Source organism: Neofelis nebulosa, chromosome 17, assembly GCF_028018385.1.
Source record: "Neofelis nebulosa isolate mNeoNeb1 chromosome 17, mNeoNeb1.pri, whole genome shotgun sequence".
Classification (NCBI taxonomy): domain Eukaryota; kingdom Metazoa; phylum Chordata; class Mammalia; order Carnivora; family Felidae; genus Neofelis; species Neofelis nebulosa.
The window spans coordinates 4421984-4445482 of NC_080798.1; the positions used below are offsets into that span (position 1 = coordinate 4421984).

A 23499-nucleotide genomic window follows, 5' to 3' on the forward strand; every position below is an offset into this window, starting at 1 on the left:
GAGGGGCAGAGACAGAGGGAGACACAGAATCGGAAGCAGGCTCCAGGCTCTGAGCCATCAGCCCAGAGCCCGACGCGGGGCTCGAACTCACGGACCGCGAGATCGTGACCTGAGCTGAAGTCGGACGCTTAACCGACTGAGCCACCCAGGCGCCCCTAAAAATTTTTTTTTTTTTTTTAAATTTTTTTTTTTTTTTAAATTTTTTTTTTTCAACGTTTTTTATTTATTTTTGGGACAGAGAGAGACAGAGCATGAACGGGGGAGGGGCAGAGAGAGAGGGAGACACAGAATCGGAAACAGGCTCCAGGCTCCGAGCCATCAGCCCAGAGCCTGACGCGGGGCTCGAACTCACGGACCGCGAGATCGTGACCTGGCTGAAGTCGGACGCTTAACCGACTGCGCCACCCAGGCGCCCCTAAAAATTTTTTTTTAATGTTTATTCATATTTGAGAGACAGAGAGTGACTGGGGGAGGGGCAGAGAGAGAGAGGGAGACACAGAATTCGAAGCAGGCTCCAGGCTCTGAGCTGTCAGCACAGAGCCCGACGTGGGGCGCGAACTCACAAACTGCGAGATCATGACCTGAGCTGAAGTCAGATGCCTAACTGACTGGGCCACTCAAGCATCCTGATATGCCCCAGTTTGTTAATCCAATTAGTTATTAAACATTTGGGTTGTTTCAACTTTGCCAATTACACTATAATGCATAAATACTCCATAGATGTATTTTTTGGTGATGTAATTTTAAAATCTTTTATGTGTAAATATTTGAGGTATTCTGAAAAATGTAGATTTTACAATCATTAACTCTTCAGCTTAAATTTTTAGGTTCCAGGGGTGCCTGGGTGGCTCAGTCGGTTGAACAGCTGACTCTTGATGTCAGCTCAGGTCATGACCTCATGGGTCGTGAGATCCAGCTCCATGTACTGTTAACATGGAGTCTGCTTGGATTCTCTCCCTCTCTCGCTCTCTTGCTCTCCCTTACCCTCTCTCCGCGCCTCTCCCTGCTCATGCTCTCTCTTTCTCTCTCTAAATTAAATAAATAAACATTTTTTCAAAATGTAGATTTCAGGGGCGCCTGGGTGGCTCAGTCGGTTAGGCATCTGACTTCAGCTCAGGTCATGATCTCACAGTTTGTGAGTTCGAGCCCCGCGTCGGGCTCTGTGCTGACAGCTCAGAGCCTGGAGCCTGCTTCAGATTCTGTGTCTCCTTCTCTCTCTGTCCCTCCCCTGATCATCCTCTGTCTGTCTCTCTCTCTCTCAAAAATAAATAACCATTAAAAAAAATTTTTTTTAATGTAGATTTCAGTCATTCCAGAGGTGAGAATCATTGACCAAAGTCTATCTTTCACTCACATGCTCCCTTCCTTAATAACATACAGAGAAAACTCTGTCCTGGATCTGAAATAGCTGGATTTTACTGTAGGACAGTTTACAAGCTCCTTTTACCTGTGAATATAGGTGGCAAATATTACCTTTTTAATCAAAATGAAGTCAGCAATGAATGAAAATAATTTCTTGTACACATATTTCATAGTGATGCATCAATGCTTTGTTTCCTTTCCATATTATTCAAAGTAGGAATTTAAAACATTTACAAAATTAGGGGCACCTGGGTGGCTCAGTTGGCTGGGCGTCAGACTTTGGCTCAGGTCATGATCTCATGGTCCGTGGATTCAAGCCCCGCCTTGGGCTCTGTGCTGACAGCTCAGAGCCTGGAGCCTGCTTCGGATTCTGTGTCTCCCTCTCTCTCTGCCCCTCCCCTGCTCGTGCTCTGTCTCTCTCTCTGTCTCTCTCTCTCTCAAAAATAAATATTTTTTTTTTAATTTTTTTTCAACGTTTTTTATTTATTTTTGGGACAGAGAGAGACAGAGCATGAACGGGGGAGGGGCAGAGAGAGAGGGAGACACAGAATCGGAAACAGGCTCCAGGCTCCGAGCCATCAGCCCAGAGCCTGACGCGGGGCTCGAACTCACGGACCGCGAGATCGTGACCTGGCTGAAGTTGGACGCTTAACCGACTGCGCCACCCAGGCGCCCCATTTGTGTCTCTTTTTCAGAGAAATGTGTGTTCGAGTCCTACGACTCTTTTTTAATTGGGCTTGTTGTTGAATTGTAAGAGTTCTTTATGTATTCTGGCTATTAACTCTTCATCAGATACCTGATCTGCAAATATTTTCTTCCATTCTTTGGGTTGCCTTGGTACTCGTTTAATAATGTACTAGGATGCACAAAAGCTTTTACTTTTGATAAAGTGTATTTTATCTGTTTCTTTTTTTTCTTTTGCTGCCTGTGCTTTTGGTGTCAAATCCAAGAGATAATTGCCATGTCCAAGGTCATGTAACTTTTTCATTATGTTTCCTTGTAAGAGCTTTATTGTTTTAGCTTTTATGTTTAGGTATTTGATCCTTCTTGGATTAGTTTTTTGTGTTTAGTGTGAAGTAAGGATCCAGGTTCATTCTTCTGCCTGTGGATATCAAGTTTTCCTGGCACCACTTGCTAAAAAGTCTGTCCTGGCACCCTTGTCAAAAATATTCTGACATATATACAAGGGCTATTTCTGGGTTCTCTGTTTTATTCCATTAGCATATGGCCTGCGTATTATGTATGGCCCACAACACACTTTTTTGATTACTCTAACTTTGCAGTAAGTTTTGAAATCAGAAAGTGTAAATCCTCCAGCTTTGCTCTTTTTTTAAGATTGTTTTGGTTATTTGGGGACTCTTGACGTTCCTTATTAGTTTTAGGATGGGTTTTTCTATTTCTGCAAATATTTATTCAATTATTTTGCTTATCTTAAAGTTGTTTTTTGTTGTTTGTTTTGAGTTGTAAGAGTTCTTTATATATTTTGGACATCAGAACCTTATCAGTTATATAACTCACCGATGTTTTCTCCCAGATAGGTTGTCTTTTCACTTCCTTGATAGTATCCCTCAATGCATATATATATATATATATATATATATATATATATATATATATGTATATTTTTGTGTGTGTGTGTGTGTGTGTGTGAGAGAGAGAGAATGCATGCACGTGTGTGCATACACATGAATGGGGCTCACTCTCATGAACCATGAGATCATGACATGAGCCGAAATCAAGAGTAAGATGCTTAACTGACTGAGCCATTCAGGCACCCCTGCATAAATTAATTTAATTTTGGTAAAGCCCAATTTACTTTTTCCTTCTTTCTTTTGTATACCACACCTGTCACATATTCAAAACCATGTCTCCACATATATGTGTCTAGCCTATTTTTCCTTCTAGCCTATTTTTCATTTCAGAGCCAAATCCATCAGGATGATTTTTCATTTTTTTTTTTTTTTTAATTTTTTTCAACGTTTTTTATTTATTTTTGGGACAGAGAGAGACAGGGCATGAACGGGGGAGGTGCAGAGAGAGGGAGACACAGAATCAGAAACAGGCTCCAGGCTCCGAGCCATCAGCCCAGAGCCCGACGCGGGGCTCAAACTCACGGACCGCGAGATCGTGACCTGGCTGAAGTCGGACGCTTAACCGACTGCGCCACCCAGGCGCCCCTGATTTTTCATTTTTAATGCGTGGCTGTATATGGTCGGTCCCTCAACCTTTTTGTGTCCATCTTCTTCAGTTCCCTCACCTTAGTGACACTCTTGCTATTAAAACCGTCTGCAGTGCCTTGATGGCTCAGTTGGGTAAGAGTCTGACTTCGGCTCAGGTCATGATCTCACAGTGTGTGTTGGAGCCCCGCGTCAGGCTCTGTGCTGACAGCTCAGAGCCTGGAGCCTGCTTCACATTCTGTGTCTCCCTCTCTCTCTGCCCCTCCCCTGCTTGCACTCTCTCTCTCTCTCTCTCTGAAAAATAAACATTAAAAAAAAAAAAAAAAAAACCGGTCCATTGATCTCTTATATTGTCATTTATATTGTCATTGTACCCAGTCACACATACATGCACACACATCCAGTATTGCATGAAACTTTATTATTATTATTATTTTTTAAAGATTTTATTTTGGGGGATGCCTGGGTGGCTCCGTCAGTTAAGCAACCGACTCCTGATTTTGGCTCAGGTCATGATCTTTCGGTTCATGGGATCGAGCCCTGTGTTAGGCTCTGTGCTGACAGCATGGAGCCTGCTTGGGATTCTCTGTCTCACTCTCTCTTTGCCCCCCCCTCCAGTTGCTCTCTATCTTGTTCTCTCTCAAAATAAATAAATCAACATTAAAAAACAGATTTTAAGTAATCTCTACACCCAACGTGGGGCTCAAACTCACGACCCTGAGATCAAGAGCCACATGCTCTACCGACTGAGCCAGCCAGGTACCCCCCATCCCTGTTTTTATTAAGATTCGTCTTTTGTATTTTATCATCTTATTTTATGGCTACAAATCCCAGTATGTTCCTGAGTACAAGTGGTGATACTGGAGATTAATTCTTGAGATTCGTTTGTGACTTATGGGACTGCTCTAATGTCTGAGCATTGACATGAAATTTACTAGTGCTTGTTGACTGGGATCATGCTGAACCTAAGAGGCTGGATACATCTGCATTATAAAATATGAACAACTGTTAACAATTATCAAGTAGTTTGCTGAGACTATTCAAACATCTATTTGTAATATGGTGCATCAGTCACAAATGCTCTGCAAAATGCATAGTCACAAGTCCTCTATTCTTCAAAAAAAAATCCATGCAGTTGTGTTATCCATTTTAAACACAAATTCATCAGTTGTTGGTTCTTTTAAAAGTTTTAATATCAGGGGCACCTGGGTGGCGCAGTCGGTTAAGCGTCCGACTTCAGCTCAGGTCACGATCTCGCGGTCCGTGAGTTCAAGCCCCGCGTCGGGCTCTGGGCTGATGGCTCAGAGCCTGGAGCCTGTTTCCGATTCTGTGTCTCCCTCTCTCTGTGCCCCTCCCCCGTTCATGCTCTGTCTCTCTCTGTCTCAAAAATAAATAAACGTTAAAAAAAAAAGTAAAAAAAAATAAAATAAAAGTTTTAATATCAAAAGAAAAAAAAGGAAAACTCACAAAAACCAAAAAATGATCCAAACAAAAAAACACCCAAAAAACAACAACAAAAAAAACCCAAAAACTTTAATATCAAGGTATATTAATTAAATAAGATATATTCAGTGCCTCTTTTCCTCTGTTTTGAAAAATAGTGTTTAGTGAAGGAAACTGAACTATCCCTTGAAAATATAGAAAACACTAATATGAAAATATAGAAAACATGGGAGCACCTGCCTGGCTCAGATGGTTGAGCATGTGACTCTTGATTTCAGGTTGTGAGTTCAAGCCCCATGTTGGTTGTAGAGATGACTTAAAAAATGAAATAAAATCAGAGCATCTGGGTGGCTTAGTCAGTTAAGCGTCCAACTTCGGCTCAGGTCTCGTGACGTGATCTCACGGATCATGAGTTTGAGTCCCATATTGGGCTGTTTGAGTCCCTGCATTGGGCTCTCTGCTATCATCTTAGAGACTATTTTGGATCCTCTGTCCCCCTGTCTCTCTGCCCCTCCTGTGCTTGTGTGTGTGTGCACATACTCTCTCAAAAATAAATGAACTTTGAAAAAAAGTCTAAAAAAGTAAAATCTTTTAAAAATTTTATATTATTCTTAAAAACATTTTTTTAATGTTTATTTATTTTTGAGAGAAAGAGGGAGACATAGTGTGAGTGGGGAAGGGGCAGAGAGAGGGAGGAAGATACAGAATCCAAAGCAGTTTCCAGTCTTTGAACTGTCAGCACAGAACCTGACATGGGGCTCAAACCCACAAATGTGTGATCATGACCTGAGTCGAAGTCAGATGCTCAACTGACTGAGCCACCTAGGTGCCCCTAAAATAATCTTTAAAAAAAACAAGGGCACCTGGCTGGCTCAGTTGGAAGAGTGTGCAACTCTTAATCTCATGGTCATGAGTTTAAGCCCCATGTTGGGTGTGGAGATTACTTAAAAATTTAAAATATCTGTTTTTTTTTTTTTAATTATTCTAGTGACAGAGAGAGTATGCAAGTCAGGGAGAGGGGCAGAGGGAGAGAGAGAGAGAGAGAGAGAGAGAGAGAGAGAGAGAGAGAGAGAGAGAGACGGAATCCCAAGCGGGTTCCATGCTCAGCACGGAGCCTGAGGTGGGGCCCCATTCCACAATCATGAGACCATGATGTGAGTCAAAATCAACAGTCACACTGAGCCATGCAGATGCCCCCCACCAAAATCTTAAGAAAAAAAGAAACATTTTGAATATATCAAAATTCAGTCCATTTTTTTCCAAGTTGTATTTCCCAGGTCTCCTCTAAATTCCCTGAAAAGTTCCTTAACATAGACCCAGAACTTCCCCATTGAAATAAAGAGAAAGGAACCACGCATGCATATTTTGTAATGGTCTGTTGGGTGCCTGCCATGCCTATTGAATTCTGAGCTCTGTAAATGCAGACTCAGTCTCAAAACTGTCCTGTGGCCGCGCAAGGCTATGCGTGAACCACTCCAGGATCCAGCGAAGAGATATGGACGGGAACTGCAGGGAGAGACCACAGTTGATCAACTCTCCCTCCCAAATGATAAAAATGCTAGCAAACATTTCAGCAGATTTGGCAGTTTTCTGAAACTCCATTCTCCGCATGAGCGGAGAATCTTCTGGCCAAGAGAGACCGCAGGAGTTCAGCAGGACAGCGATATCTGCAGTGTCATAACGTGGAGGTATGTCCGTCACACTTCCACCCCCAGGTCAGTGATGCCACCGCCATGAACACCCATTAGCCTCACATCCGGAGGGTAGCGCTGGCTCCTCCATACCACTGCAGAGACCCCCATCAGCACAGCAGAGTTAATATTTTACCCAAACTAGCATTCCCATGGTATGCACACATTTGATATGATTCAAAGCTCGGATGAATGAATCGACATAGGTACACACAAAAAAATTTGTGCAACAAGTTCATGACATCATTCCTAACTGTTGAAAAGTAGAAACAACTGAATATCTGTGAACAGATTCGTGGGGAAATAAAATGTAGTGTATTCATAGACTCATCTTCAGAAATTTAAAAAGAATGAGGCACCATTACATGCTACAACAGAGACGAATCTTTTAGACATAATGCTAAGTAAATAAGCCAGTTCCCAAGGAGCACAGATTGTATACTATCATGTATATGGAATGTCAAAAATAGAAACAGAGAATGTACTAGTATTTGGGTTAGGGAGATGTAGCAGGGAGCAAGGGTTGTAGGGAAGATTCCCTTGTAGGGAAGATTGTGGGGGCACCTGGGTGGCTCAGTCAGGTGAGTGCCTGGCTTCAACTCAGGTCACGATCTCACAGTTTGTGGGTTCAAGCCTTGTGATGGTCTTTGCACTGACAGCATGGATGGAGTCTGCTTTGGATCCTGTGTCCCTCTCTCTCTGCCCCTCCCCTGCTCATGCTCTGTCTCAAAAATAAATAAACATAAAAAAAAATAAATCTAGATTGTGATGATTGCACTCTTTTGTCACACACACACATATCAATGGAATTGCACACTTCCCAAAGGAAGATTTTACACATGAATTATATCTCATCGAAACCATTATAAAAAGAATCGAATGAATAAGTGACTGGACTTTGCATTTGCGAAGACTAATCTAACATTTAGAGCTGATCACCAGATTGGGGCACTGGCTCTTCTGTGTGCAGCAGGCAGAGCAGAGCCTGGATACCCGGCTGTCCTCGTTCAAGAGAACAAAGGTGCTAACTGTCGGGAAGCAGAGATCAACGAGGGCAGCACCGTTTCATCAGCCACCAGTGAGGATGGACTAGAGGCATCACACAAACTGAAAAGAGAAAAGAGAGGATGAAAACAGATACGAGGAGTCTACAGATGGCTCTGGCCTCGGCAGAGGATCTGGGGACGACGCTGGTTCTGTGAACGTGGTGGACTGGCTGCTCATGTCTGTACAAGATGAGAACCACGGATCCACGAGCCGTGAGGTTACGACCTGAGCCGAAGTCGGACGCTTAACCACCTGAGCCACCCAGGCTCCCCTCCATGTCACTTTAATAACATGCTCCAGGTGATTCTGAGGTGAGGCTGGGGTTGCTCATGAGGGCTCCCAGGTGCGCTTATGAGAGTTGAGTGCGGGCTTTGGTTTAAGGGGAGGTAACGAGGGTCTGCTCTAGGTGAATTTGGAAGGAGCAGGTTGGAGCAGCCACCATCCCCATGCTGTTGCCAGAGTTGTGGGAGGGGAGGTCATGTGAACACAGGAAAGGAGAGAGTCACGTGCTGATCTCCATGTGGGAGCTTATTAACCCTGGTGCTTACCTGCAACAAAGGTCGGGAGAAGGTCACCTTTTGTTTTTCTGTCGTTGTTGTTGCTGTTGTTTACATAAATTTTACCTCCAACATGAGCTCAAACTCATGACCCCTGAGATGCAGACTCGTATGCCCCTCCCACTGAGCCAGCCAGGCACTTTTTTGCAGTTCAGGGTCCCTCTGCCTGTGACGTAGTGGCAGCAGGTGAAGGGGCTGGGCTGGCACATTTAAGGCATAGTCTCAAGATGCACACATCGCTCCTTCATATAATCTCACTTAAAGAAGAAACCCAGAGAAGGAAGAGAAGGCAACAGGCAAGTTCTCAGGTAAATGTTGAGTCCCAGGTCAGGTGGTGTCCTCGTCTTCTTCTGAAATACCATGGATTTTTTTTTTTTTTACATTTATTTTTGAGAGAGAGAGAGAAAGAGAGAGAATGGGAGAGGGGCAGAAAGAGAGAGAGAGAGAGGGAAAGAATCCCAAGCAGGATCTGAACCCTTAGCACAGAGCCCGGTGCAGGACTCAATCTCATGAACCACGAGATCATGATGTGAGCTGAATCAAGAGTTAGCCACTTAACCAACTGAGCCGCCCAGGTGCCCCTGAAGTATGTGGCTTTAGAACATGGAAACGTTTATTTCTCTGCCTCTGATGGTCCTGACAGGCTTATTTTCAGCTTCTATTTTTCCTGTTTTTCTCATGAGGGTCAGGGTTTGGTCTTTAGACCCTTCTCCCTGTGTCCCAGAGCTTTCTCTCAACCCTCTGCAGCCTGGCTGCTTTTATGCCTTGAGCAATTCCCACTGTGAAGCAATGGCCTTTAGCCGTTGGAAATGTTCCCTTGGTGACAGAGCAACCTGTTGATACCCAGGATTAGGGATGAGCTCGGGTCCTGGGATATCCATGTGGAAGAACATTTAATGTATAGGTTTCATCCAGAGGTTCCATCGGCTCTGTATGGACCAGGATGAGGAAATGCACAAATAAACAGGATGGCATTCGTGGTCTAAAATCATTCAGAATTTTCTGAAAAAGAGAACCTTGTTGTCTAGATTGCTAAGGAAACAGTTTAAATACACTGGAGATTATGGGACTTGGAAGCTATAGATGGCTCGAAATTTGCATAAAACTGATGCTTTCTCCTGATTAGATTCTGATGATAATTTGTTTTTTTTAAATTTATATTTTAAGTATTTTTTTTAAATTTATTTTTGAGAGAGAGAAAGAGTGTGAGCGGGGGAAGGGCAGAGAGAGAATCCCAAGCAGGCTCCATGCTTAGCATGTAAACCGACATGGGGCTCCATCCCGAGACCCTGGGATCACGACGTGAGCTGAAATCAAGAGTCGGATTTTCAGCCGACTGAGCCACCCAAGCGCCCCTAAACGTTGTTGATTAAAAACAGTAAATTATAGGGGCACCTGGGTGGCTCAGTCGGTTGAGCCTCTTGACTTTGGCTCAGGTCATGATCTCTTGGCTCGTGGGCTCAAGCTCTGCATCGGGCTCTGTGCTGACAGCTCGGAGCCTGGAGCCTGCTTGGATTCTGTGTCTCCCTTTCTCTGCCCTCCCCCACTCACACTCTGCCTGTCTCACTCTCTCTCAAAAATAAAATAAGCATTAAAATTTTTTTTTAAAAGTCAAGAACTTTTAGTATAATTCACATATTTCATAGAAACAAGAATGTAGCAAACAGCTCAGAGTAATATGCAAAAAATGTTTTACAGCTCCTGCTTTGCACACGTTACTCTCTCTACATCCAGAGCAGGCTCTCTCCTCCGCATCAGGTTCACTTGTCTGATGCCTCCTCGCACACCTGGCTCTTCCTGAAGGGGGCGCATTCATACCTTGCGTTCGCAGGGGCTGGTGCAGGAGCCACCCGTGGAGCATGAGAACTTGGGGTCCGTTTGGAACCAAGGTGATGATAGAGGTCCAAAGCCGGTGACAAAGGCAGACACTGATACGGGCTGGAGGCATGGTGTATAATTGACTGTTTTTTTTCCCCCCTCCAATAATACCACAGCAGTGACATGACCAGGGTGCGTCAGGGACCTGACATCAGCTTGTTCCATTACAACCAACTTTACCTTCTTGGTTCAGTTCTCTGGCAGAGCCCTCCACTCTGAAGCCAATACAATTTTAAGGTTAGTAAAGTTTTTTCTTTGTCGTTAATAGGGATCTGGAGTGAGTTACTGAGAGTTCTGCATAAAGCGTCATATTTCATCTGGAAAGACCCCTCTCTTCTTTGTCTTTGCTTACAGTTTGCTTTGGGAAATGAAGGCTCTCACCTTTACTTACTTGGAGATACTCATTTTTGCGGGTGGAGGTTCTAAATTGTTCAGGCATCGGTCCTGCAAATTTCCATTCATTCCACAATCGTGTCACAGACATACTCATTGCTTTGTAACACTCATATCAATGTATGTTCAAGTGTCTCAAAATTCTAAAATACAACTCCTAAATGATCAGCAAAAGAAATTTTGTTTCTTTTTAAAAGAATTTTTTGACATTTATTCATTTTTGAGAGAGAGAGAGAGCGAGAGAAACAGAGTGAGAGCTGAGGAGGGACAGAGAGGGAAGGTGACACCGAATCTGAAAACAGGCTCGAGGCTCTGAACTGTCAGCACAGAGCCCGATGCAGGGCTTGAACTCACGAGCCGAGAGCTTATGACCTGAGCTGAAGTTGGACACTTAACCAACTTAGCCACCCAGGTGCCCCAACAGAACAAATTTTCAGTTTAACACACAACTCATAAACAATAGCTTTTATTTTAGTCTGTGTGCATGTCTCTGTGGTGTGTTCAAAAGACACAAAAAGCATCATCCACAAATAGATGTATACTTTTATACCAGTGAAAATATATTTATTTTTCATTTTAAAAAATGTTTTATTTTTTTTAAGTTTATTTTTGAGAGAGAGAGAGATCAAGCAGGTGAGGGGCAGAGAGAGAGAGAGAGAGAGAGAGAGAGAGAGAGAGAGAAACAGAGTACGAAGCAGGCTCCAGGCTCCGAGCTGTCAGCACAGAGCCTGATGCGGGGCTCGAACTCATGAACCGTGAGATCATGACCTGAGCTGAAGTTGAATGTTCAACTTCAACTGGGTGACTGAGCCACCCAGGCGCCCCAAAAATGTTTATTTTTGAGAGAGAAAGAGCGTGTGCATGCACACAAATGGGGGAGTAGCAGAGAGAGAGAGAGACAGAGAGAGAGAGAGGGAGGGAGACACAGAATCTGAAGTAGACTCCGGGCTCTGAGCTGTCAGTGCAGAGCCCAACACAAGGCTCAAACCCACGAACCTTGGGATCATGATATGAGCCAAAGCTGGACACTTAACTGACTGTGCCCCCTGAAAAAAAATATATATTTTTTAATATTTTTAAAATGTTTATTCATTAAAAAAATTTTTTTTTAACATTTATTTATTTTTGAGACAGAGACAGAGCGTGAACAGGGGAGGGGCAGAGAGAGAGGGAGACACAGAATCTGAAACAGGCTCCAGGCTCCGAACAGTCAGCACAGAGCCCGACGCAGGGCTCGAACTCACAGACTGTGAGATCATGACCTGAGCCGAAGTCGGACGCTTTACCAACCGAGCCACCCAGGTGCCCCTAAAATGTTTATTCATTTTTTGAGAGAGAGACACACAGAGAGCAAGTGGGGGAGGGGCAGAGAGAAAGAGGGAGAGAGGGAGACACAGAATCGGACGCAGGCTCCAGGCTCTGAGCTATCAGCACAGAACCTGATGCGGGGCTTGAACCCATGAACTGTGAAATCATGAGCTGAACTGGAGTCTCGCACTAAACCCTCTGAGCCACCCAGGCGCCCCTAACTCTTGAAAAATCTCTTAAGAAAAGACCGAAAAAATGAAGTTAGAAATATCTTAGAACCCACAGAGTAAATGGAGAATGTTGGGATTCAGTTGACACTCTGGATGTGGTTCCCGCCCCCAGTTCCTACACAGGATCCAATGGCTTTGAAGGCAAGCATCAGTCACTGAGGACTGGCAGGAAGGCCACCAGGGATCTGGCAGTCAGAGTGATCTTATCATAGACTGTGGTCGCGGAATCCTGGGGAACTTGTCTCTTCTTCACCCTTACCTCCTCCTTTCTTTCACTGGGGGCGAAGTGTGCAGATTTGATTCCCAGGCACCTGACTGTAGCCAACGCTTTGGTCATTCTCTCTAAAGGAGTCCCCCACATGATGGCAGATTTTGGGGGGAGGCAGTGCGCCAATGATTTAAAAAAAATTTTTTTTAACGTTTATTTATTTTTGAGACAGAGCATGAATGGGGGAGGGTCAGAAAGAGAGGGAGACACAGAGTCTGAAACAGGCTCCAGGCTCTGAGTGGTCAGCACAGAGCCCGATGCGGGGCTTGAACTCACAGTCTGTGAGTTTGTTGACCTGAGCCGAAGTTGGACACTCAACCGACTGAGCCACCCAGGCGCCCCCCATGTCCATTTTTTTAAAAAGTTTTCTTATGTTTATTTATTTTTGAGAGAGAGAGAGACAGAGTGAGAGTAGGGGAGGGGGAGAGAGAGGGAGACACAGAATCTGAAGTAGGCTCCAGGCTCTGAGTGGTCAGCACAGAGCCCGATGCGGGGCTTGAACTCACAGACCGTGAGATCATGACCTGAGCCGAAGTCAGATGCTTAACCGACCAAGCCACCCAGACGCCCCTCATTTTATTTTTTTTAACATTTATTCATGTTTGAGGGACAGAGAGAGACAGAGTGTGAGTGGGGGAGGGGCAGAAAGAGAGGGAGTCACAGAATCCGAAGCAGGCTCCAGGCTCTGAGTGGTCAGCACAGAGCCCGATGCAGGGCTTGAACTCACGGACCACGAGATCATGACCTGAGCCAAAGTCGGACGCTTAACTGACTGAGCCACCCAGGTGCCCCGTGTGCTGACGATTTTAGATGTGTCCTTCTCTTCTATGTTCAGAGAGTGGCCAGGGGTGTGTCCATTGAGATCACCTGCCTGTTGAGTATCTTCCAGGCCATCACCATCAGCCCCCAGAACTCCAGGTGGGCAGCGCTTAAAGGGAAAGTTGCTGGCACAAAAACAGACACATAGACCAATGGAATAGAATAGAAACCCCAGAACTAGACCCACAAATGTATGGCCAACTCATCTTTGACAAAGCAGGAAAGAACATCCAATGGAAAAAAGACAGTCTCTTTAACAAATGGTGCTGGGAGAACTGGACAGCAACATGCAGAAGGTTGAAACTAGACCACTATCTCACACCATTCACAAAAATAAACTCAAAATGGATAAAGGACGTGAATGTGAGACAGGAAACCATCAAAACCCTAGAGGAGAAAGCAGGAAAAGACCTCTCTGACCTCAGCCGTAGCAATCTCTTACTCGACACATCCCCAAAGGCAAGGGAATTAAAAGCAAAAGTGAATTACTGGGACCTTATGAAGATAAAAAGCTTCTGCACAGCAAAGGAAACAACCAACAAAACTAAAAGGCAACCAACGGAATGGGAAAAGATATTTGCAAATGACATATCAGACAAAGGGCTAGTATCCAAAATGTATAAAGAGCTCACCAAACTCCACACCCGAAAAACAAAGAACCCAGTGAAGAAATGGGCAGAAAACATGAATAGACACTTCTCTAAAGAAGACATCCGGATGGCCAACAGGCACATGAAAAGATGTTCAATGTCGCTCCTCATCAGGGAAATACAAATCAAAACCACACTCAGATATCACCTCACGCCAGTCAGAGTGGCCAAAATGAAGAAATCAGGAGACTATAGATGCTGGTGAGGATGTGGAGAAATGGGAACCCTCTTGCACTGTTGGTGGGAATGCAAATTGGTGCAGCCGCTCTGGAAAGCAGTGTGGAGGTTCCTCAGAAAATTAAAAATAGACCTACCCTATGACCCAGCAATAGCACTGCTAGGAATTTATCCAAGGGATACAGGAGTACTGATGCATAGGGGCACCTGTACCCCAATGTTTATAGCAGCACTCTCAACAATAGCCAAATGATGGAAAGAGCCTAAATGTCCATCAACTGATGAATGGATAAAGAAATTGTGGTTTATATACACAATGGAGTACTACGTGGCAATGAGAAAGAATGGAATATGGCCCTTTGTAGCAACATGGATGGAACTGGAGAGTGTGATGCTAAGTGAAAGAAGTCATACAGAGAAAGACAGATACCATATGGTTTCACTCTTATGTGGATCCTGAGAAACGTAACAGAAATCCATGGAGGAGGGGAAGGAAAAAAAAAGAGGTTAGAGTGGGAGAGAGCCAAAGCATAAGAGACTCTTAAAAACTGAGAACAAACTGAGGGTTGATGGGGGGTGGGAGGGAGGGGAGGGTGGGGGATGGGTATTGAGGAGGGCACCTTTTGGGATGAGCACTGGGTGTTGTATGGAAACCAATTTGACAGTAAATTTCATATATTAAAAATAAACAAATAAATAAATAAACATTAAAAAAAAAGAAAAAAAAAGGGAAAGTTGCAAAGTACATCGGCCCCTCCACCGCCCTCTCCTGGATGCCGGACGTGATGATAAACGACATTTTTCCGCTTTATGAGACTGGCCAGTGGATCAGCACAAACATCACGTGGAAAAGGAGTTATGGATACTGTTGTGGGGTCTTTCACAATAATATCAGAGTCTCTCTGTTTGTGGTGTGGCTATCGCTCACTGATGTTCTCTCTCTGGGGCTCATGCTCTGGGCCAGGGGCTACATGGTCTCCATCCTGCACAGGCACAAGCAGAGTCTGGTACATTCATGCAACCAGTGTCTCCCCCAGATTCTCCGCTGGTTCCAGAGCCACCCAGAGCATCCTCGTTCTGGTGAACACCTTTGTGTTTTGTCATAGACTCTCCTCCATTTGTCAAGTTTGTGTGGCTTGTTTAAATAACCCAGCCAGGGCGCCTGGGTGGCTCAGTCGGTTAAGTGTCCGACTTCGGCTCAGGTCACGATCTCGCGGTCTGTGAGTTCGAGCCCCGCGTCGGGCTCTGTGCTGATGGCTCAGAGCCCAGAGTCTGCTTCAGATTCTGTGTCTCCCTCTCTCTCTGCCCCTCCCCTGTTCATGCTCTCTGTCTCAAAAATAAATAAACGTTAAAAAAAATTAAAAAAAAAAAAAAGGGGGCGCCTGGGTGGCTCAGTCGGTTAAGCGGCCAACTTCGGCTCAGGTCACGATCTCGCGGTCCGTGAGTTCGAGCCCCGTGTCGGGCTCTGTGCTGATGGCTCAGAGCCTGGAGTCTGCTTCAGATTCTGTGTCTCCCTCTCTCTCTGACCCTTCCCCGTTCATGCTCTGTCTCTCTCTGTCTCAAAAATAAATAAATGTTAAAAAAAAAATTTAAAATAAATAACCCAGCCAGTTGCTGGTGGCCATGTCAGCTCTCTTTGCTGTATGTTTTCCTACTCTCAGCCCCTTTATGCTGATGAACTGTGACCCCAGTGTGTCCAGGCCCAGCTTTGCCTGGATAAGAATTAAAAAATTCCCTCATCTTATCAGAAACATGTATTTTTCTTGTTGTTGTTGTTTTTCCCTCTGCCTTTGTGCCATCAGTGCAGAGCCAGATGGGGCTCAGTCCCACAAACTGTGCGATCATGACCTGAGCTGATATCAAGAGTCAGCTGCCCAGAGGCGCCTGGGCAGCTCAGTTGGTTAAGCTTCCAACTTCAGCTCAGGTCATGATCTCATGGTTCATGGGCTTGAGCCCCGGGTCAGGCTCTGTGCTGACAGCTCAGAACTTGGAACCTGGAGTCTGCTTCAGATTCTGTGTCTCTCTCTCAAAAATAAACATTAAAAAAAAAAGTCACATGCCTAACCAATGGAGTCATCCAGGCATCTCTACTTTATTTATTTATTTATTCATTCATTCATTCATTCATTCATTCATTTTAGCTTTATTTATTTATTTTTAGTAATCTCTGCCCCCAACATGGGGCTCGAACTCACTGAGCCAGCCAGGTGCCCCAACATTTTACCTTAGATTGGTAGTATTTCATAAAAAAATTTTTTTTTAATGTGTGTTTATTTTTTTTTCAATATATGAAATTTATTGTCAAATTGGTTTCCATACAACACCCAGTGCTCATCCCAAAAGGTGCCCTCCTCAATACCCATCCCCCACCCTCCCCTCCCTCCCACCCCCCATCAACCCTCAGTTCTCAGTTTTTAAGAGTCTCTTATGCTTTGGCTCTCTCCCACTCTAACCTCTCTTTTGTTTTTTTTCTTCCCCTGCCCTATGGGTTCCTGTTAAGTTTCTCAGGATCCACATAAGAGTGAAAACATATGGTATCTGTCTTTCTCTGTATGGCTTATTTCACTTAGCATCACACTCTCCAGTTCCATCCACGTTGCTACAAAAGGCCATATTTCATTCTTTCTCATTGCCACGTAGTATTCCATTGTGTATATAAACCACAATTTCTTTACCCATTCATCAATTGATGGACATAATGTGTGTTTATTTTTGAGGGAGGGAGACAGAACGTGAGTGGGGGAGGGGCAGAGAGAGAAGGAGACACAGAATCCGAAGCAGGCTCCAGGCTCTGAGCTGTCAGCACAGAGCCAGATGTGGGGCTCGAACTCCCAAACCGTGAGATGATGACCTGAGCCGAAGTCAGATGCTTAACGGACTGAGCCACCCAGGCACCCCTAAAACCTTTTCTTTATGTATAAAGATTCATTCTATAAGTCAACACCAGTTAAGAATGAAACTTTAGAGGGGTGTCTGGTTGGCTCAGCGTCTGTGACGCTTAATCTTGGGGTTATGAATTGGGGGTAGAGATTTCTTAAAAAAATAAAATCTTAAAGAATAAGGCTTTAGAGATTCTAATAAAATTTATATGCAGTACAGATAGCAATGCCATATGAAAGGAATCTGCCCCATTACCAAGTTTGGGTTTAATGAATGCAAAATTGGCTCAATGTTAGGATGTTTGCAGGAAGACTCATTTGCTTTTACACCAGGATGAGAGTGCTGTGTCTATATTATAGTAATTGAACACTAATATCACCGAATTAAACAATTTATGCCATGCCATCAACTATGGGTCACGAAAGCTTAATAAATAATAAAATGTATAGAAATAAAATCGTACCTATTTTCTGATCACATACTTTTCAAACCTCAGTTAAGTGAAAATATTAGAAATGAGATTTGTGAAACTTGTGCATGGTATTAAAGTCAAAGAGGAATGTGCATTGAGTTTGGGATATCACAATATTTTTCAACCAGAGAAAATATCACAGGACACATTTGAGCCTCACCACCAGTGTCTGAAACACAAATCCTAAATTACCTTTCTTTAAATGTTTTCCGGGGCGCCTGGGTGGCTCAGTCGGTTAAGCATCCGACTTCGGCTCAGGGCATGATCTCGCGGTCCATGAGTTTGAGCCCCACGTCGGGCTCTGTGCTGACCGCTCAGAGCCTGGAGCCTGTTTCAGATTCTGTGTCTCCCTCTCTCTGACCCTCCCCTATTCATGCTCTGTCTCTCCCTGTCTCAAAAATAAATAAAAATGAAAAAAATATATATTAAAAAAAATTAAAAAATTAAATGCTGTTTTCCTAACCTCAAGAGGGAAAACTGTCCTCACCATTATCATCGGAAATGGATGTTTTCAGTGGGGCAGGATTAATTCCCTTGAGTTGTGTCATAACCCAAGTTAGAGAAATATATTTCTGTTCCAGCAATGGCTGTTCAGACGTACTTTTTCTGCCAAGGATTGGGTGATTCCTATGGACCCATCTTACTTTTTGTTAAAAGCATGGCACCTTGTGCATTATAGATGCACCTCTAATAAACCTAAAATTTTAGTCTTGGATTTCTATAAGGTATATGTAACAGAAGATGGTTTAAGAACTATAATCCTTAAACACCTTAAAAATCAAATTCCATAATCACTTGGCTTAAACACGAGCAAACACTATGAGTAAGGATTGTATTAGGTTATGTTAAGAATCATCAAGGATTGGGGCACCTGGCTGGCTCAGTCGGTAAAATATGTGACTCTTGGTCTCAGGGTTATGAGTTCAAGCCCCACATTGGGTGCAGAGCCTACTTAAAAAAAAGAAAAGAAAAAGAATCATCAGGGGTTGGTGTAGGTCTAGTACTCCCAGTTTTCTTTACTAGCTCAGCCCATGCCTTAGGAATTTCCCTCATCCCCATATAGCTTTGGTACTGGAGCAGGCTCCACCCCAGAAGTATTCCTTTTCTGACATCACTTACACAGGCTCCTGAAACACCTCCTTTCGTTAGGGACTCTGCTCTTCAGCCTGAAAGAGAAAACCCTTACTTGAATACTTTCTGCTGCCAGGCTGGTGGACTGAGTGTGAAGGTTGCAACAGCCTTTGCTTGTGTGTTTGTGTGGAGGTGGGGGCAGAGGGTTAGGGGGGCAGCCATACTGTAAGCTATGGGTTTGTGGTCCTGTGTCCTCACCTCCCCTTAGACCCACAATTACCATTTCACATGTACTGGCAGTGACAGTGCAGACTTGGAGACCTGGGAACGTTTCTGAAAAAAAGTTTTTCCTAGTTGCCAGTTACCAAAAACGATTACAACCTTCTGGTTCATATCTCTGAAGAGTCCTTTGGAGCGTAGTGAACAGTACTTTCTTTTTAATTTAATTTAATTTAATTTAATTTAATTTAATTAATTTTTTATTGTTTTAATTTACATCCAAGTTAGCATATTGTGCAATAGTGATTTCAGGAGTAGATTCCTTAATGCCCCTTACCCGTTTAGCCCATCCCCCCTCCCACAACCCCTCCAGTAACCCTCTGTTTGTTCTCCATACTTAAGAGTCTCTTATGTTTTGTCTCCCTCCCTGTTTTTATATTATTTTTGCCTCCCTTCCCTTGCGTTCATCTGTTCTGCGTCCTAAAGTCCTCATATGACTGAAGTCATATGATATTTGTCTTTCTCTGACTGACTAATTTTGCTTAGCATAATACTGTCTAGTTCCACCCACATAGTTGCAAATGCAAGATTTCATTCTTTGTGATTGCCGAGTAACACTCCATTGCATATACATACCACATCTTCTTTATCCATTCATCCATCGATGGACATTTAGGCTCTTTCCATACTTTGGCTATTGTGGATTGTGCTGCTATAAACGTAGGGGTGCATGTGCCCCTTCAAAACAGCATTACTGTATCCCATGGATAAATACCTACTAGTGCAATTGCTGAGTCATAGGGCAGTGCTATTTTTAATTTTTTGAGGAACCTCCATACTGTTTTCCAGAGTGGCTGCACCAGCTTCCATTCCCACCAACAGTGCAAAAGAGATCCTTTTTCTTGGTATCCTTGCCAATATCTCTTGTGTGCTGAGTTGTTAATGTTAGCCATTCTGACAGGTATGAGGTGGTATCTCAATGTGGTTTTGACTTGTATTTCCCTGATGATGAGTGATGTTGAGCATTTTTTCATGTGTCGGTTGGCCATCTGGATGTCTTCTTTGGAGAAGTGTTTATTCATGTCTTTTGCCCATTTCTTCACTGGATTATTTGTTTTTTGAGTTTGATAAGTTATTTATAGATTTTGGGTACTAACCCTTTATCTGACATGTCATTTGCAAATATCCTCTCCCATTCAGTTGGTTGCCTTTGTGAACAGTACTTTCTTTTCTGGGATCCCTGGAGGCAGACAGGGAAGAAGCAGGAAATGCTGTGGTCTGACAGATGAGGAACTGGAGGTGAAACACCTGTGTCTTACTGGATCTTCCGCTTCCCAGAGAAGATTTTCTGCCTAAAAACAGGTTTCTTATTAATTTTCAGACCACTGGGGTGCACCGCCTTCAAGTTATGAGCAGAAATATGGAACCTGAGGGGCACCCGGGTGGCTCAGTCAGTTAAACATCTGACTTTGGCTCAGGTCATGATTTCACCTTTCATGAGTTTGAGCCCTGAGTCAGGCTCTGTGCTGACAGTGTGGAGCCTATAGCCTGCTTCGGATTCTGTGTCTCCTTCTGTCTCAGCCCCTCCCCCGCTCATGATATGTCTCTCTCTCTCTCTCTCTCTCTCTCTCAAAAATAAATAAACATAAAAAAAAAGAAATATGGAATCTGACAAAATACCTGATAAGGATATTCAGTGGAATACAAGTAAAAGAAAGAACATGAAACCGCTAATGTGCATTAGGAATTATTGGACATGTTTGACCTACTCAATGCCGATTAAGTTGAAAGTTAGATGACATGGAATTTTGTAGTAAAGAGTAATTGAGGAATATTGACTCCAGTAATGATAGGAAGCCTAAGTAGAAGACATATACACAGAAGAAAGAGATATCTTTGTAAGTAAACAGATAAAAGCACCTTCATCGCATGGTTTGATGGGTGGATTCTACCATTTTTAAAAGAAGAGATAATTAAATTATCCTTTTTTAGTTCAAGAGCTTTGAAGAATTGCCAGAGTCTTGTACACTTATGTTTACTCATTTTCTATAACAAGTATTCATTACTTTAGTGATTAGTGAAGAAGTATAAAATATGCATATCAACCAATCATTGGTGTTTCCAACTAACCATTCTAAAGATATATATGTAAAGTCTTGGAATGTATCCCCCGTGGAATGGGGTGGGGGGACTGCTGTGCTCCCAAGCCCTGGAACGCACCACAGTGAGAAGGCAGCACAGACCTTAGTGTGAAAAGGGAAAAGAGAATAGTACCTGGATGTTACTTAAGCTTATTGAGGTAGTCATTTACCTATGCACATAGAAATCATTACATTGTACACCTTAAGCTTATACAATATCATAGGTCAATTATGTCTCAATAAAACTGGGGAAAAACTAAAAATATAAATACAACCTCCCCCTTTTCCCTGTCTCCTCCCATATTAGCTACTCCTGACCTGTTGCATTCACATGCCCAGGGGATAGCATAACCTTGCTTGGCCCCTGACTCAAGTAAGTGTTAAACTCATTAGCCTCTATTTACATAGAAAAAATAATTATGAAGCACCCAAACTCAAACTCAGCTGATAGGGTTTGGACAGGGTCCACGGTGTGGGAAGGAAGAGAAGTGAACAATGGAAGTTTGTGAGTTGTGGCTGATTCACCATCCTGCTGTTTCTCCATCAGTCAGTAGCTGGAACCCACCTGTTGTATGTTTGGGCTTCCGGGTCCCATTAGTGCCAGAGTGAATCATGCCAATCTGGATGAAGTGCAGGTAGAAACATATTAGGGAGGCACAATAGGTCTTATCATGAGTGTCTCTACCCTTCTATGTCCAAACTTTCCACTGTGTGGATAGTACTGTGTTTGTTCGTCGACAAGTCAGAAGGGTGGTCTCCATAGCCCTGCCTGGGTTGTTACCACCTCTCTATCAGTAAGGGTGGTTGAAATTCATAGTCCTTTCTCCAGTTAAGGTTTCCTGGAAATGTGTGGTTATATTTACAATGCTCAGTTCTTCCACTGGTGAAGAGAATTTGGTGATTTTGTCGTCTGGGGCCAGTTGGCGAAGGCACCACCTGGAAGTGCCTTGGGGTTTTAGATTCATAGCTACTTGGACATAATTACTGGTTGTACTGATCCTGAAGGTCAGTTCTTTTCTTCCTATGGGGGCTCTTGTCAGACTGAATCCTTTCCCATCCAGGGCTTGAGACCCCCAGGCCCCTCCAGCTTTGAGTTGGGTCAATGCAAGCTCCTTGAAAGGCCCCAGAAGCCTTGCTTGTCATGTAGAAATTGTATATACAAGAGGGAAAATACACTGGTGCATGCACATCTCAGGTCTAAAGGAAAAATTGGGAGCTATCTTTGGTGGAAATTTTATGCCTTCTTGTGAGGAAATAGTTTCTACTTAAATAAATGGGTTAGAAAAAAGCTTACAGTGGAAAGCCACCACCATGGGGCAAAAATGCCTGAGGTTAGCTAGTGAGCTAGTGTAATGGGATCATGAGTAACTTGTATCACCTGCAGGAAATTACTGTCCATCTGGTGCCAATATACTAATGTACCTTGATTGCAAACTCCACTTGCCTTGCTTCTTACACACACAAGTTAAAGATTACTTTCTGATTGTTTTCTCCACGTTCATGTGTGTAGGATCTTGTTTTCTTCACGTTCATCACGTGGGTAATATCTTGTGAGCTCAATAAATATGGAGACAAAACCACTGTTCCTGGCTCTTGTCTCTTCCTGGACACTAGCCTGTCTCATATTTAATCCTGCATCCTCTGCCTTGCTGGACAAGAGAGAACTCCAGACTCCCTGTCTGCAATACCTTCTCAAGTGTCTGAAGCAAATTTCCTTCTTCTGTGAGGCCTTTGGTTCACCGAGCATTCCTGACTGCATGGCCCAGGGTTTAGTGACAGCTTGGGAAAAGTGACACCTAATGGTGTTCCCTAGGGTGCTGTGGCTGCCCAGCCTCAGTGCCAGCCATGCAGAACCCAAAGAGGGCATGGTGGCTCCACCCAAAGATCGGTGGTCAGAATTCAGGGTTTGGGCTTGTTGCCTATGTTCTAGCTCTTGACCTTCCGTGTTGAAAACTGTAGATCTTCTGATTACGGTGGTGGGGCTGGGACCTGGGAACACATCTCAGCTGCTGCTCCCTTGGAAACCCGTGTTAAGGGCTTGTTGTCATAAGGGACTGATCACTGAGCACTGATTGATCATGCGATCGACGATGGAGCTCAGCTCTGATGATGGATCTCAGATCTGATGATGGAGCTCAGAGCATCTCACATCAGCTCTGTGTTGATGCAGAGGCCATCACTGCGTGCCAGACCTGTGGTTCTGGGAGAAAGTTGACCTGTTCGTCTCACGGCTGGGGAGGCTCCCAACCCTTCCAGGCAGAATGACTCCAGGCCATCATGCCTCACACTGCTGATGCCTCCAGCATGTCAGTTAGCCGACTCCAGCCACATCATTGTGACCCTGCAAGCCGTGTCACTGTTTACCCTTTCTGGATCATTTGCACTCCCACTGTGTTATGCGTTTCATCACCAAATCTAAAAATGGGTCAACTGTCTAATTCTGCCTCTATCTTGTCCTCCTCCTGGCCCACACAACTTGGCTTGGCCATTTGGTGATTGAATGTAGCCGTCTTCAAGAGCAGATGTTCTCTTCTTGACTGTTTCCAGGATAGGGATGGAAGGGGTAAAAGTTACAGGACAACACAGAGTTCAAAGGTTTGCCAGCCTAGAGGGATGGCATGTTTTAGGTGCTCTCAGCCCATGCACTCTGATTGACATGGGATCCACTGGTAGGACCCAGCCTTAAAAACAACACTTGTTGGGGCACCTGGGTGGC

At 44.0% G+C, this 23499-nt stretch overlaps 1 pseudogene; it reads left to right on the forward strand.

The window, feature by feature from the left end:
* The first annotated feature begins 6443 nt into the window (after positions 1-6443).
* On the forward strand, positions 6444-23499 carry LOC131500108 (vomeronasal type-1 receptor 4-like; annotated as a pseudogene).